At 38.9% G+C, this 13,187-nt stretch overlaps 1 long non-coding RNA gene across 1 annotated transcript in view; it reads left to right on the top strand.

Annotated features, from left to right (window-relative positions):
• LOC119616624 overlaps window positions 1–9,550 on the top strand; it is a 14,263-nt gene extending 4,713 nt beyond the window's left edge. Inside the window, exon 3 of the long non-coding RNA XR_005232583.1 lies at window positions 7,459–9,550. This is a non-coding gene — a long non-coding RNA (uncharacterized LOC119616624). The remainder of the gene's footprint in view (window positions 1–7,458) is intronic.
• The last annotated feature ends 3,637 nt before the right edge of the window (window positions 9,551–13,187 follow it).

The following is a 13,187-nucleotide window of genomic DNA, read 5'->3' on the forward strand; positions in this document are numbered from 1 at the left end:
CAAGATGTGTAATTTATTTAAAGCTATTAAATAATACTTGTTTGACCATATGACTTAGAGAAGAACACAGAGAAGGAATGAACGAGACAGACATGAGGTCGGTGATCAGCTGCTGTAGAGGAGAGCAGAGATGATATCAGATAGGAATAATTCAGCTAGTGAGGCCACAAAAACCTAGATGCCCAGGAGGGTTTGAATTTCTGCTGACNCACCACTGTGTCCTTTTGGGAAAATTAGTGCAGGCAGACATGGCAAGACCAACACCACAGAGGAGAATGTGGAACAGAGAGGTGAAGATGATGATGATGAGGAGGAACAGAGGTGCAAAGGAGAGGGTTGGGGCAAGACTTTACTCACAAGATCCATCTGAATGGCCTTCACCACAGTAGGTGGGGGACTCATTGAAGCAGTACATGGTGGAAAATGACCCACAAAGATGTTCTGATGGGCCATACCCAAGATCAGGTATTATATAAGTCCATGAATAAAAACAATTTATTCACATAAACAGGCAAAAAATAAAAAGGGTGGGGGGTGGGAGGGGGGCGGTAAGAGGCCTTGATAATGGATAGGGGGGCGCTGGCCCAAAAAAGGTCGAGAAACACTGCCTTACGTTATGCTCGAACAATGTTGTCCATCTGTCAGTTCTGTGAGTCAGACCTGAATTGGGGAAAAGCATTCAGCTTCGCTGCCCCCTTGTTGGGAACACCATACAGGCTGATCTGAAATTGCCAGACCTTGTTTCTCTTGCAGCTTTTTATTCTATCCTGAAAGACTGAAAAAGTATGTGAGACCTTTGAACATTCTGTATTTTTTTTAACCATTGCCTGTGTTTGAAGTCACTGTTAATATTATGCCACGTCCCTGCACTTTAACTTTATGAGGTTAAAATAGTTTCATGTTTTATCCTCTGTATTTGATCACTGTTTTATGATGTGTACTACTGACCTCTTGGCCAGGTCACCCTTCTAAAAGAGATCTTAATTTCAATGGGTTTTTAATCTTGTTAAAAAACACTAATGATTAAACAAGGCTGAAAGTTAGTATTTGAGGCCCGTGATATTTGGGCCCTTGGGGTCCACTGATTCTGTTCTGGACATCACTGCATGGGCTCAGGAACACTTTCACAAATCGCGTCTGTAAACACAGTTCACCGTGCCATCCACATATGGTGCTTAAAGCTCTATCAGGCAAAAAAGAAGCAATATATAAACACCATCCAGAAACACCACTGTCTTCGGACCAAAGTTCATTTAAAATGGACTGAGGCAAAAAGGAAAACTGTTCTGTAGTCAGACAAAACTATCAAAATAAGAAATGAAATAAAATGATCTGTCAAAGACTACTCAGTTCTGTTGAACAGCTATAATCCTCCATCAGACCAGAATTGGACAACATTCCCTCCAGCAGCTGCTCTCCTCAGGTCCTAGATGTTTACAGATTGTTGTTAAAAGACAAGGAGATGCTTCACAGTTTGGAACATGGATCTGGAACAATGTTTTTCAGATGTATTGCTGCCATCAAATTCAAAATCACCTTTTTTCTTTCCACCAAAATTTGTCAATTTTTTTAGTTTCAACATTTTATGTTTGCTACGGTCCATTGTGAATAAAATATGACTTTGAGATTTGCAAATAATAGCCTTCTGTTTTAATTTACATTATATACAATGTCTCAAGTTTGTCAGAACTGAGGTTGTACCTGGAGTCTTGTGTGGGTGTGTTACTTATATTTAAATTAAAAATCCATTTCAATTTCAGGTTGTAAGAAAATGCTATAGAAAAAAAACAGAGGCTGCTTGGAGTGATAGATTATAACATGCATAACATTCAGAAGGGAGATATTGACTTCCTGCTTAACAGCAAACAACCTGTCTGTAGGATTCTGCAGGAAGCATCAAACACGTCTGGTGTTCAAGGAATGAAGCAGTTCTGGAGCTTAGCTGTGACTAAAATACTAATCCTGCACAAAAAAAGAAACAATATGCTGCTCAGCTTCAGTGAAGCAACAGAGTTGATTGGTAATTTTAGTAGAAAGAAACCAAACTGAGGCAGAGCAGGGATTCCTGAGAATTAATTTTCACGAAGTCATGGCCATCAGACATCTCCATTCTGTTAAAGGAAGCTCAGAAAGAAAAAAATATTACTTGTATCAAAAGGTTAGACCAAGCCAAGGTAGAGTCCAGACCCAGGAAAAAAAAACAGAGAGCATCCTGACTGCAAACTTAAGCATGATGTTCTGATGAACCCATTCACTCTGCGCCAGGAGCAGAAAACTAAACAGTGCTGCAATGATATTTCTGAACTACGGAAATCAGTGGGTTGAAGGCTTTTTCATTTAAATTTATTACATGTGACATTGCTCAGAATACTGTGTTGTGTAGATAAACTCTGAGGTTAAATAAGCTTTTCACACTGAGATAAAAGAGTGTTTTTTTACAAGCTGTCAACTTATAAAAGCCTCAGCTTCCACCTCTCTTAGCAAAGAAAATCTAAAACTGACTGCAGAATAACATGAAAAACACAGTTTAAAACTCCAATAAATCCATTAATACACTAAAACAAAGGCCTTGCATTCTTTGAAGGAATGCTTATCACCCGCCACCTTTCATGCATCTCTTTTAGACTGAGACATCTTATGTTAAGAAATGGAGGTGTAATAATAATGTGAGATGTCACACTCAGAGTACGCATGGAGGATGACTCTCAGCTACCACCAAATCAGAGTTTTAGAGTTATAATTATTTTGTGCTGGATAATGTTGATTAGCTGTGGCAACCATCTTGAATTGGACTGACTCTAAAAGTTAATCAGTTGTAGAAGTACAGTGAATATTTTACTAACAGACAAAAAATGCTGACTCTAATAGTAAATGCTAAGTTTTTGAACAAACATGTCACACAATGTGTTATGCTCAATGTATGAGTTGGGGATGATGCTAAGCTACTACTATACCAAATTTTAGTTCGATATTATAAAACTATCTAAGTTATAACCATTTTTGTGTTTTCTAAGGTCAGTTGTCTGTGGCCATCTTAAATGGGGTTGACTCAAAAAGGTAATCAGTTGTAGATGTACAGCTGATGATTACTTTCTGAAAGTTTCATTAAAGTTCATCGAGTGGTTCGTGAGATATGTTGCTAACAGACAAACACATTAACACACACATTGCTGTTTTGCTTTTCAGCTAATATTGACCTTCAAACATTAGAAGAGGAAGAGAAGTTGGCCCTCAGAGAGGCGACTCCACTGGTCTTTGTGCTACTGCATTTGTGTGCAGAGCCAAACAGATGTGTGTTTTTGTTGTGAAACCTACAGATCTGTGACGCAGACAGCTTGCATCTGCAGCCTGCAGATTACTACTGGAAGCTGTGGTGGAGTGAAAACCAAGGCCAGAGCTGAGGCCAAGACGCGGTTCTGTCCTCGGGCTGCAGATTAGACCGTTCCTATCAGGACCTGGTGGCACCTGAAAACGTGCAACAGTTCACGTTTCAGAATCCAGATTGAAACATGCTTCTTATGGAGCATGATCAACTTTATATGACGAGATCTGCCCACTAAACACCTAAACCTGGGGTCTGCAACCTGTGGCTCTGGGGCCATGTGAGCTTTTTGGTCCCTCTGCAGAAGATTTTTGTAGCTTTGACAAAAAATAACATGGAAATGAAATTTATTGATTTTAATAATAATGAAAGGAAAGGCAGTTTTCTTGTCTTCATATTGTAAAAATATAAATAAAAAACTAATAAAAGGAGTGAAATATGCCAGACTGATCTTGCCAGTAGCCCGTTAGCCTGTTAGCTGCTTTATTAATACATTAATTCAGCCACTCAGCAGGATCTTTCTATCAAATTCACCAGAAAAGGAACATTTTTGAAAACCTCTGGGGCAAGCTGGTGAGAACAGAAACAGAAAGTGCTCTTTGGCAAATGTATCACACAATACAAGTCATTCAAATTAGGGCTTTAGCAAAATAAAATAGCAGGTCGATTTGATAACAATAAGAACTAAATTTTTTCACAAATAAAGAAATGACTCATATATAGCAAAATAGTATCTGAAGGATAAATTAAACAAGACAGTAGCTAAAATGAGCAAAACCATTCTTAGAAACTATATTATATTGCAAGATAATAGCTAAAAGCTAAACTCAGAAGAACAATAACATAAACTTAAACCAGCAGAACAATAAAAAAATGCTAAAACAATTAAAACGGTATCTAAAAGTTTAAAACCACAACAACAGCAAAAAAGTTAAAATTAACAAAATAATAGCAAAAGGCTGAAATTAGCAAAGCTGAAGCTAAAAGTTAAAATGATCAAAACAGGAGCTTAGTGTTAATATCAGCAGAACATAAGCTTTAAGTTGAAATAAGCAAAACCATAGCAAAAAGTTACAATTAGAAAAACAGTAGCTGAAAGCTAAAACCAGCAGAACAATAGCTAAATAGAACAGATTTGAAATAGAGCAATGTTTTAGAGGGAATTGCAGAGGTCTCAATGTATTTCTAAAGTTAAAAAATTGTACTTTGAAAGTAAATGTTTTGAAAAGTCATAGCACTTCCTGAATGAGCTGAATGTTTTGATATATGAATGGTGAAAATAGCACAAAGTATGTAGAAGTACTTAGACCAACAAACATACAAAAGAAAGTCCAAACAGGAAAAGACTAGTTTAAATGTTGACTCAGTGTTCACACTGTTAGGTGAAGCCCACTAATGCTGATAGCTCCACAGTGAAGCTGCTGTTCCTCCTGATCCATACAAGGTAACTCAGATTATTTGGTTTCAGAAGAACTCTCTGATAACCTGGGTCAGGTGCTGGTGGTAAACACACCTTACTGTTGTCTCCCCACAGACAGAGCTCAGATGAAACATCAGAGCAGATTTACATTCAGACCTCGAACAGAAACATTAAAACTGGATGGGTCTGAAGGGAACCAGACTTTATCATCAAATACTGACCAAAGTGCGTGTGAGTTATCTGTGCAAACACGGACTCTGCTCTGTTTGCCGTATCGACATCTTTCCTAAATTTGGTCGGACTCATTTAACCTGTTATGCTTTGTTTATTTTGACCAACAAAGAAATTCACATGTTACAATCTGCTGGGATGGATTTTGCTGTCAGTTCCACAAAGTAATCATTGGTTGTACATATAACACCGCTTAACTACTGGAGTCAGCCAAATTCAAGATGGCATTACCAGGAAACAAAACACACATTTAAAGAGGAAAATAAAACAAAGATAAGATAAATCAAAATGTGAAAATCTGAAAATTAAGTTTTTATTTGTGCACACAAGCTGTACTCCAGAAAGCTGAAAGAGCAACAAACGCTGTGGGCTGGAAGGGTTCAAGGTTCTGAACTAGGAAAATGGTATCTGCAGATAAACACCAAGTCAAAAGTTTGGCTGCTGTCTATAGAGACCATCTAACATCAATTTACCTGCAGCGCTGGACAACGATCGCTTTGTTTGTAGTTCATCACCTTGTCTGATTCCTGTTCAAAGAGCAAACTTTCCCATTAAAATCAATGACCTGGTTACCCCATGTTCAGTAATAAACTGTACGTATCATCAGTGGAACAAACAAACCTTTACAGGACATCGGTTCCCAAAGTATAACTCATAATGGAGGTCTAAATATCTGTATTATGGAGCTAACAGATATTTTGGAAGAACTTTCGAAACCTGCAACATTCAGAAATGATGGAATGAAAAGTTAGTTTTGTTCCACTTACAATTCATCCAGCATATCGCAGAGCACAAGTTGCAGATTTTTGTGAGAAATTTCATACTTTTACAATGAATCACACGAGTTTTGCTGACACACCACCTTCAGCTCACTTCCGGTCCTTTTATCCCAGAGGATGGAGAACTCAAAAAATTCACCCTTTAAGGATGACGCTACAAAAGAACTAGAGTTTAACCATTTTTTCTAATAAGGCAGAGAATTAGTACAAGGCCAGTGCTGGGACTGTCTACAACATCTTATGGATGGAGCAGAAAAAAGCCCCCATCAAAAGAATCATCAACTCATAAAGATCCTTGGCTCCCCCTGACACAGAGGGCCGGAGCGCATCCTTATCGTGATATCAGTAATCTTACTATGTGTCGCCAAAAACTGGCTTTAACTGGTTTAAGCAAGTGATTCTGTGGGTGTGAAGCTATCTTGACATGTAAGCATGCGGCAGCCATCAGTAAACTGCTCACAATATGGAAGGCCTTGACACAGCTAATAAAGGCGGCTGAGCAATAGGTTTTCCTCTATTTCTCTTTAGTACTTACCTTTACTTTAGGACATATCTAACACCAGGCAATGACCCAACTTCAAAGAAAGCTCTTGCAGTTCAGCAATGGGTTTTAAAGATAGACCACCAGATTCTCTGACACATGTAGGACAGCTTCTATAGCACTCATCATAAAGAGACAAAAAGGACAATAATAATAATAATAAAACACACAAACAAAGACTTGTTGCTGTTGTTGGAGCTGAGTCCATCCATTTTTTGTTACATGTTATCAAATAATAATCCGATCACGCTCCATCTGAGTCAAACCAGACTCATAAAAGTTTTACAATTAAAAACAAAAATAAAACATTGAAAATACAAGGACGAGTTCATGAATACCAATTCTCTGGTTTGATTGCTCAGAATACCCAAAAACTCTCCTCTCTACCTTAATGAGTCAACAGCAATTATCACCAGAGGTAGTTTACACTCACAAGGACGCAGAATTAGTGAGCTTCCGAAACAGTCTCATCTACTCAGACAAAAATAAGTTTCACTTTGGTGCTGAAAATCAGAATAATTGCTTTAATTTTTTATTTTTAAGAGTTCAGATTTTGTCTGTGACACACCAGCCCTGGAACGTCTAATTCAAGACAACAAAGAGACACAAAACACTAATTTTAACATCAAAACATTTGTTTTATTTCTGTAAAGATCAATTTTTTCAACAAAACATTGTTCTTGCATTTGCACAAACTAAAATTTCATATTGTGGTTTTAAAAACCTAATAAATAAATGGCCTAGCATTCTTTGAATGCATATTGCTCCTCTTGTGTAGAGAAATGACGAAGTAATAACTGTTTTGGTCAAATCTTGGAAATAATGTCCAGAGTATGTCTTGTGAATGACTGTCAGCTGCAACTCCACCAGATTTTTGCTCAATATTTGTAAAATTCACGAAGGTCTTTTTTTGTGTAGCCTATTAAGTGTGATGTCCTTTTAAATTAGGGGTAGCTCCAAACGTTAATGTTAATGATCCGCTTCCTTTAGACTGTCAAAAGGAACAGGACTAGTTTATTCTCAAGGCAAAGAGAATCATCTATTTTTATACACTTACAGTAGTTGTTTACTTTGGGAATTCCTTAATTATTGTTTTTTGTCACAAGAAAACATGACATTTTTATTTGTCTAACCTACAGAGTGTACAGTATCTGTAATCTTTCAGGTCCAGATGCCAGCAGAATCTTCCCACCATGTTTGAACCAACATAAAGTCCCAGTTCTTGAAGCCGTCGGATGAAGTGTCCTTCTCTCGCTCTGCCAGAAGTACTGTAGTGGTACCTGAGGCCAAACCCAAAGGGACAGATCATTAGAGAATTGTTCTTTTGCTCACACGTTCTTGTGTTTATGTCTGCATGTCTCTTACCAGCTGGGGAGGTGAGAGTGATGTGCATGTCCCCTCTCCGGGTTTATTCGATGCCGGCCTCCACCTGCACAGGCTTTGATTGGAATCTCTATAGTGATCTCTCCAGCTGCTTTTAGCTCCCTGTGGGATGCATTAAAATAGTAACTAGAAGCACTCAGAGAGAGCAAAACTTTGCCAAGGCCACAGCGTGATTAAACAGTAGTGTGATCTGGATCATAATCTGGATCACCACCAAAATATAATCATTGTTTTTGTGACAACCCCAACATTTCTTGAAGATTTCCAAATCTATTCATTAGTTTTTTTATCTGTATCTTTTCGGTGACTGCTCGCACTTTTCCAAATCCGTGCGGTATTGTCCTCTTTCAAAAATGAAACCCAAAAAGGAGACTGAAGAGACATGGAAGTCGCATTTCACGGCCTTTACAAACAACTGATTCTCATAAAGTCTCTGTAAGACAGCACAGACATGAGCCTTGTGTTGTTCCAGATTGTGTGAAAAAATCAAAATGTTGTCTAAATAAACGAAAACAAAGTCGTGCAAAAAGTCCCTGAGAACATGATTTATTAGCGCCTGGAAAACGGCCGGGGCATTAGTGAGTCCAAAAGGCATAACTAGATACTCAAAGTACCCCAAAGGTGTCTTAAAGGCCGTTTTCCACTCATCTCCCTCTCTAATATGCACTAGGTGGTACGCATTGTGTAAATCTAGTTTTGAGAAGATCGTGGCAGAGTGTAATCGTTCATGGACTGAGTCAATTAACGGAAGAGGGTATTTGTTTTTGACAGTGATTTGATTAAGCCCTCTGAAATCGATGCACGGTCTGAGAGATTTGTCTTTCTTTTCAACAAAGAAGAAAGTGGATGGCCAAATAATGCCAGAGACCAGAGAATCCTCAATATAATTTCTGATGGCCTCACGTTCGGGACCTGAAAGGTGAAAAGACAACTAGAGGGAAGTGGTGCACCAGGAAGTCATTGAATCATTGAAACAATTGTAAGGTCTGTTGTGTTCACACAGTGTGAAGACACAAAAGCTAGGCATTCTAAATCCCCCACAGATCCTCAAGGCAGATATCTAGGAGGGCCTAGAAACCCTGGAGGTGGATGTCCCGGGAGGCCCGACACAAAGACGCTGGAACGTGGAGTATTGTAGTTGACCCCCACGGGAGGCTGAAGGATTGGAATCATCTGAGCTGCTGAACCAAAACCAGCAGTTGGAGATGTTGCCGGACAGCCTGCAGACAGAAAGTCCACCCATGACTGAGAGTCCAGAGGAGCTAGGGTCCGCACTCAGGACTCAGTCAGATGAGTTCAACAATGAACATCTGAAACATAACCAGCAGCTGAGGATGTTTCCAGTCGAGCCTCCTCCAGACAGCTGCTCTCTTCTCCACAGTCCACAGAGGCAGCTGTCTGTACTTCAATCTGTGGGCGACGGGACTAGAGGAGCCTGGGGGAACCTGTACCATGGCAGTAACACCAGATGGTGGGTTTGAGCACCAGCCTGGTGTTTTTGACTCCTCCATCAGCCCACTGAGAGTCCTTTATCCTCCGACTGCACTGGGAACTGAAAAAAAAACAAAAAAAAAACTTTATTGTAAATAGAATTTCATTGATTTATTTGAGTTTAATGTAGTTTCGTTTTCAGACCCAGCCCATTTTCTTTCTTGATGAAGATCAGTAAAGATCTTTTTGGGGCTGTGTTGGAAACTTGTTATTGTTTTTTATTGTTAATATTTTATTGCACTCATTTGTGGTAACCAGCCCAAATTTCTTTATTAATTAAGATCCAAGAGGATCTTTGGCTTTTGGGCTGGTTGGAAACATTTGATAGCTTATTGACTTTGTTGTTTCATTGAGTTTATTAAATTCTTGATCTCAACTGCGGTTCCCAGCCCATTTTCTTTACTGATGAAAAATCATTGAGAATTTTTTTTTATTTGGGCTGGGAACCCTTGATTTTTAAAGTCTTTTATTGACTTAACTGTGGTTACAGCCCACTTTCTTTATTGTCCAAGATCAGCAGACGTTTTGCTCTTGGACTAGGGACTTGAACCGGTAATGATTTGTCTTGGATCTCACCTGTGGCTACCAGCCTATTTTCTTTATTGGTTAAGATCAGTGATGATCTTTTTGTTTGGGCTGAGTGTTGACCATTTACAAGTTTTCTTGATGAACTGTATTTTTTTAGTGTTCTGAAGCAAAAATAAAAATGTTTCAAATATTATATAAATTTGTACCATGTGCTGTTATTTCTTGAATAATAATATCTACTTAAAGAGTTAACATGTTTTTTAATAAAATTAAAGGTTCTTATTAAAATCTTGTTCATTTATTTCATTTACCTGCTAAGATCTGCTTTTTGGTAATAAACAGTTCCCCAGTCAGTGTTTCTGTCCAAAAAAAAAAAAAAAAAAAAAGAGGCAAAAAGCATAAAAAAAAAAAACTATACAAACCTCTTTAAATGTTAAAAAAACTCCACTAATTTCAGGCTCAGTCGTGATTGTGATCTTTATTCTATATGAGGCCTTTTTGTCAACATATGGTACTTTTAAATAACAGGGATACTTTAGCTCCCAGGGCTTAAACTGAAAAAATTGTCAGGTTTGTGGTTGGTTGGAACCCAAATTGCAGGCAGACAAGGAGGAACTCAAAATTAAAACTAATTTATTAAGAAAATGCTGATGAGGCAGCAACTAAAACTAAATAACAAAAACCAGGGTTGCAAAGAACACGAGGAAAAACCGGACAGCACGAGTGAAAATGAACCAACAGGGAAGTGAGGAAGATGAACCAGTTTTAAAGGCATAGGATGATTTGAAAGTGGACACAGGTGACTGATTATGAACGAGGAACAGGTGTGGGTGGTTAAGGCAGGCTGACAGGTACTGAGCAGAGGAAAGGCGAATGATTACAGGGAACAAGACACCAAATCTAAACACAGGAACCAAATCACAGAATTAAAGAAACAAATTCAATACAAAAACACCCCCCAAGACCCCCAAATTCTGACAAAATTAAGTCTTACTGCCAATTTTGTTATTTTGTCTAAAACTTTCCTTGTTTCAATTTAGCTAAAATGTACATAGAATACATTTGAAAAAGTAATTTTTGTTCCCATGTAAACTTTATCAATTCTTGTTCAAGAAAAGGGACAAATGACATTGAAAGTCTATTTGCTGATCGGAACTGTTTCGTCTTGGTTTTCACAAATGTTTAAGCGTTTTAAGACCTAAAGTGTTGCAGCATATCATAGTTTATTGTAGTAAATACATAACAGAATAAAGTCTGTTTAGATGTTTATGTGTTTACAGTTTTTATTCATGCTATAAATAAGTTTTATTTTGGGGGTAATCTCAGTTTAAATGGGAGGCTATTATGATCAAGATTCAAAATCACTAAACTTTACCAAAAAAAAAAAAACAGAACAAAACAGACTCTGAAAGCGTTTTCCAAGAAAAGTAGAGCTGACTCCTCTGCGAGGAAAAATAATGTGAAGAGTTTCTTCAGGAAATTAAATTTATTTACAAATGAAACAATGTACAAGTCAAACAGGTTTGAGAGAAAAGGTTGAACTGAAATGGGAACAATAAATATCAAACCCACTGTTTGAGAGAGTAAAGTAGGATGGACAAGTCTCTGTCTCAAAGTCCTGTGGGGTTCGACATGTACCAGGATGTTGTGTTTGGAGGAAATCTTTCTGAGTTTCTCAGATACTCCAGCAACATAAGGGATGACAATGTTTTTTCCGTCTGCTCTTCTCCTTGTTCTGTTCAGTGGTATGTTTTGCAGATTTCCTCCCTGACCTGACAAAAGCCTGGTTAGGATATCCACATGTATGGAGAGCTTTTTTGATGCGTTTTGTTGCTTTTCCTTCCCTTCTGTCTTTGTGGGGACGTGTTCGGCCCGATGCTGTAGAGTTCTGATGACAGAAAGTTTGTGTTCCAGTGGGTGGTGAGAGTCAAACAGAAGGTACTGATCTGTGTGGGTTGGTTTCCTGTAGACCTCAATGTTGAGGCTGTCCTCTCTTTCCATGTTAACCAGACAGTCCAAAACAGGCAGCTTGTTGTCATTAGCATCCTCTCTGGTGAACTTGATGTTGTTGTCAACATAGTTGTTGTGTCTGGTGAACACCTCCATTTCCTTGTCTTGGATTTTGACCCAGGTATCATCCACATATCTGAACCAATGGCTCAGTGTTGTTCCCTCAAAAGAGTTAAGGACTCTCTGTTCCACTTCCTCCATGTAGTGTCATGGTTTTGTTAAGGCTTTTGACCCACATGCAGAGAGAAACTCTCAGGAGACTGAGAAATAAGATTTATAAATTTATTGGAATAACAGGGTATGGCAAAGGGGAGATCAGGAACTGCCTCAGCGGCACAAACGGGTTCCCTAAAAAAGCTGGGCACAAGATTAGGGCGGGACGGAGAGAGGAAATAAATACAGCTGGTGACAGGCTTACTTGTGAGTGTGCGGGTTGCCACCAGGTAGAGGCAAGTGAGATCTGGGATTGTAGCCGTGAATTTATGGTGGTGCTTCGGGTCCTTCCGGGCAATCTCGAGAGGACTACTGCAGCTGCTGGGCAGGCAGGACGTGCGGTGAAGAGTGGTTCCAGACTGGAAGACTTTCGGTAAGATGACTTCTGGCTCAGGAGAATTTACGTTAGTACTCGTAGAGAGACACCTGAAGGATCACATACAAAATTAATAGGAACACACAGGAAATTTTCAAGAGCTCAGGAGAGGCTGGAAGTACCATGTATGAGTAACACTCTGGCAAAGAGTAACTGGAGTCCTGCTCCTCTTATGCAGCTCAGATAACGATGCTGATGATATGCAGATGCAGGAACACTGCACCTGCAGCTGATGACCCAGTCCAGCAGCAAGTCCCAGGAGTAGCCCTCTGGTGGAAAAACTTGAATGAGAAAGTAACCACAACCCCGAACCCTGACATGTAGAGATTAGCCACAATGGGTGACACTGGAGATCCCATGGCACAAGCATGCTTCTGTCTGTAAAAACTGTTATTATACTTGAAATAAGTGGTGGAAAGACAGAGTTCCAACAGGGTACAGATTTGGTCTAGGGTGAAATTGGTCCTGTTGTTTAAGTCCTTGTCTTGTAGGAGTCATTTTCTGACAGTTTCCACTGCTTCTGATGTGGGTAAGCAAGTGTAAAGAGAAGTGACATCAAATGATACAATAGTTTCTCCTGAAGCTAGTTCCTTTTTTCTTCTTTCTAAAGATTTCATTAAAGTTTGTTGTGGATGTGATATTTTGCAAATCGTACAAACACATGCACACACATATAGACAAGTAAAAACATTATTGCTGCACCTTTGCCTTCGACAGTGGGCAATAAGAAATAAACTTCTAGTTTCTGAGCCTTTAATCGGCTGCATTAAATAAGCTGTAAATGATAAGATCAATATCGGCACGTCTCCTTAAAGCCTCAACAACACAAAGAAAAAGGTTAATTCGTAAAGTACTTCCAGAGGAGATGTGAGATGAATTCAGCTGAGGACAAC

The sequence above is a fragment of the Kryptolebias marmoratus genome, linkage group LG21, assembly GCF_001649575.2.
Source record: "Kryptolebias marmoratus isolate JLee-2015 linkage group LG21, ASM164957v2, whole genome shotgun sequence".
Taxonomy (NCBI): domain Eukaryota; kingdom Metazoa; phylum Chordata; class Actinopteri; order Cyprinodontiformes; family Rivulidae; genus Kryptolebias; species Kryptolebias marmoratus.